This window comes from Capsicum annuum, unplaced genomic scaffold, assembly GCF_002878395.1.
Source record: "Capsicum annuum cultivar UCD-10X-F1 unplaced genomic scaffold, UCD10Xv1.1 ctg3236, whole genome shotgun sequence".
Taxonomy (NCBI): Eukaryota; Viridiplantae; Streptophyta; class Magnoliopsida; order Solanales; family Solanaceae; genus Capsicum; species Capsicum annuum.
Window position 1 is genome coordinate 15,646 of NW_025839065.1, and position 4,119 is coordinate 19,764.

Here is a 4,119-nt window from a genome sequence, read left to right on the forward strand (position 1 = left end):
TTAACAAGTCAATGTAGGACTCAGTAATCAGTTCAAACATATTACTACTACATCCGGATCTTCATTTTTGCAAGTTGTACCTTTTTCTTTTGATTGGGGTGGAAAGCAAGAAATATGAAAGGCAGGACTGGAGGTAGAAGACGCGTAAAGAAACCTCGGGTTCTACAAAACCAACAACAATTTTCTTTATGAGCATCACTCGACTGGTAATTAGATGAAGTTAATTTAGGCATACCCTATTTGAAGAACTAGATCAGGTTGGTCACAATCCATGTGATTTGATTGAGAATGGTGGACATGAAAGGAGCTGCTTACAGCTTCTACTGATGCATTAGAAATCCATGAAAAATTAAGAAGAGCTCTTAGTCCTTGTCCTTCAGTCTAAAACTGCCAACATAGAAAAAGAAAAACTCTTCACTGTTTATGCAACCATATATATGGACTTAACAAAGCAGTACAACACATATGTCATCTTAAGAGTCTTATGTCACTTGGATTCCTCAAAAATATAATGTCATCGCACTCATATATATCCGCTACTAGACATACATTTGAGGGCACTTTTAAAGAGTCTGAGCAACATAGTAATGTACGTTCTTCAAGTAGAATGTGTACCGATGATAGTTCAAGAGAAACCTTAATCTTCAGCTGCTTGTTCACATCACCAAGATGATGTTCCTAATAACATAACCATTATCATTTCAAAATAAATAATTACTGATAATTCAAAAGCTAGCATTCACCATGAGCAAGATTAAATACATGTCCTCATGTCCTTAAGTATATCTCCAAAGGTTGCAAGATGCATGTATGATGACACTGGCCGCACCTCAAACTCTTTCTGCCCAACTTATTGACTCCATAATCATAGCTATTTAGGTGGTATTTCAAAAAGTTAATTTCTTGATAATGGACAGAAGAAACTAGGCAAGTAACAAACAAGTTTTTCTCAAATTTAACTATTTTTTTCAATAAAAGGGATCTCGGATCAAAAGTTATCGACTTTTCTCACCAACTAAATGAAAGGGTGTTATCACAATGTAGTTTGGGACTTATCAAGTCATCATGCATGACACAAAAAGACATCAAAAGGTTCAGAAAGTCCTTAATAATGGGTACAAATTAAACAGTGCAATCCTCATGTAGTGTACAACATATTTTCTTACGATTTTAATCCCTTCCAACTCTAAATTAATCACCAATCTTTTGCATTCATTAACCTTTTAATTATAACAAATGCATAGTTGTGATAATCAAGAATGATCATATATATATGTACCAATTAATTAGTACTGATCGATCAGAACCTCAAAAATAGACTACTAATAATATTCTTCATTCAACATATTCCAACTTTTATCTCTCTCTCTATTACACTGCAGTCACTGTAATGGTAATGACAAACCTGGTAAAAGGCAGAATGCAGATGAAATACTAGAATTATCAATACTCTATGCATTTACTGTTTTCGCGTCAACTAAACAATTTTAATATGGGTAGATTTCTCGTTTAGTCACTCAACTAATAGTTGCTCTTACTTTACATTGCTCTTGCTCAAATTTCATCCAGCATTAGCAAGGCCAAAATCAGAAAGCTAATCAAAGTAAAAGTTGACCAACTCAGACAAGATAAAACATACAAAATGCGTACAAAGGAAAAGTAAATGAGTGAGATCTATGTGGTTATATTGCTAAGTTACCTTTGCACTGAAGTCGGAATCCAGTAGAACATTAGATAATTTGAGATCTCTATGGATTATAGGGGATTACAGTTCTCATGGAGGTATTCTAGTCCCCTGGTTAATTCAACAACATCACTATACCATTAACTTCCGAAAACATAGAACCGAGGAAGAAAAGGAAGATTTGGCACTAATAATTCATAACATGACTTTCTTAAACTATGTGAAAAGTCAACACCGAACAAACAAACTGAAACGGATGATGTAGATTTTGGCAATACTATACTTACATTCAACAAACATGTAGTGTGTAATTTCAATAATCCAACTTCAAATTAAAAAAAATGCTAAAAATCAAACCCCATGTCTCTAAGAAATTGAAAACTTCACGAAATGAACCCACGTCTCCAACAATGGTCTTGCGAACCTCAGTAAAGGTGATTTTTTAGTGGGGTTATCGCTAAATCTACGAATAATGGTATTACTATAGTATTTGTATGTCTTAGGATTCTTACAAGGTGACCTTCCATCGAAGAATTCAGGAAGAAAACGAACCTCACATTCATGAATGTTATTTCATGAAAACCAACCTAAAAAAACAACACCAAATATCAATTAATCAATTACATGAATCATTTATATCAATTCCGCCCTAAAATACAGAAATATGAGCTGAAAAGTAGAAGGGTACTTACGGGAATAGCTGGGAATGTAGACGAATTCAGGTTCAGTAAGGCGGGAGGAGATGGTTGTGGTGGGAGTGACGTCTTTGTCTTTGGATTCGGTGGCGGAAGGGGTGGTTGGGTTTGGGGAGGATTCTGGTTGCTATGGGCGCTTTGGTGACGCTTTTGTTTGAGGTTGCTGCTGCGGTAGTGGTGGTTGTGGCTGTAAAGGTGTCTGAGGCTCGGTCGGCGGTGGTGCCGGTGGCTGTTGTTGTGGTTGTGGCGGTGGCGGAGAGAAATTCATGGCTTTTCAAAGAGATCTAAGAGAGTATCCTATCAACTCTAACTGGGGAAAAATATGAGAGTGAAATATTTTGGAGAATATTGGGGAAAAAGAGGGAAAATATTCTTTGAGTTGGCGCTATTTTTTTTGGGTGGATAACGGGGGGTTAAAACCCCCCATAAATATATAATTTTTAGCGGGAATCTTTTAACCCCTATATTTAATATGATTTTACAGGGGTTAAAATAACCCCACAAATAAACCCCGCATTTAGATCATTTTTTGTAGTGTCATTAAGAACCCCAAGATCGTGGCTAGTATTATCTCAGCTACCATGATCAGTACCTCCTTCATGCCAAGAAAACCAGTTGTGACGAGCCTTAAGCCCATCCCAAATGTTGGGGAAGCACTCTTTGGGCTTAAATCAGCAAATGGTGGCAAAATGATCACTTGCATGCATGGCTACATACAAAGTGAAACTTGTTACACCTTCAGGAACAGTACAATTTGATTGCCCAGAAGCTGTGTACATTCTTGATCGAGCTGAGGAAGCAGGACATGATCTTCCTTATTCATTCCGGGCAGGTGCTTGCTCATCTTGTGCTGGTAAAATTGTTAGTGGAAAAATTGATCAATTTGATAATAGCTTTCTTGATGATGACCAAATAGATGAGGGATATGTGCTAACTTGTATTGCTCTTCCACAGTGTGATGTTACCCTTGAGATTCACAAAGAGGCAAAACTAGGCTAAACTTAACCTGCATTGTCTCATTTTGTTCTATTATTATTAATATCTATATAAATGACCCTCCCGGCTGCCCGGCCCTTTGCAATATTGTTGTTTTAATTTGGGGTACGTGTCAATAAAGTTTGGTGTGAGTTCTTATGTTTATCTCCTTCCATTTTTAATGTTAATACGTTAATTTGGTCATATTCTAAAGAATTCTTAAATCTCTTATGAAGTATGCGTATTAAGTAACACTCGCTGGCCTAGCTCAGGCGGAGTAAACTCTCCTTTCAGAAAAGGAAAGGTCTCAATTTTTTTAATTTCTTATCTTTTTCAAGATCAATATGCGACCATCAATCTCTTGCTCTTTCACTATTGCCACTACCTCAAACAAGAAAATAATATCTAACTAAAATGTACTCTTTTTTCTTTTTTTGCATCTAATTTTTCTTAAATATATATAAGGAGGAAGATTTTGTGACCGTCGCACAATTGCTACAAACCTCAAACAAAAAAATAATCTCTCTGTAAAATGTTCTTTTTTAAAAAAAAAAAAAGATTTCTTTTCACATTTACTTTTTCTTAAATTAATGTAAGGAGGACGATTCTTGGGCTGGAGCCACCGCCGCAACATTGCTACAACCTCAAACAAGAAAATAATTTCTCCCTAAAATATGCTTATTTTTTCTCTTTTTTTGTTCCTGTTTCACATTTTCTTTTTTTTTAACCACTGTTAAATTAATGTAAGGAGAGCAATTCTTGGTT

General features: G+C 35.8%; 1 pseudogene; it reads left to right on the top strand.

Moving 5' to 3' along the window:
- The first annotated feature begins 2,807 nt into the window (after nt 1-2,807).
- Nucleotides 2,808-3,441, top strand: LOC107839909 (annotated as a pseudogene).
- Nucleotides 3,442-4,119: the final 678 nt, after the last annotated feature.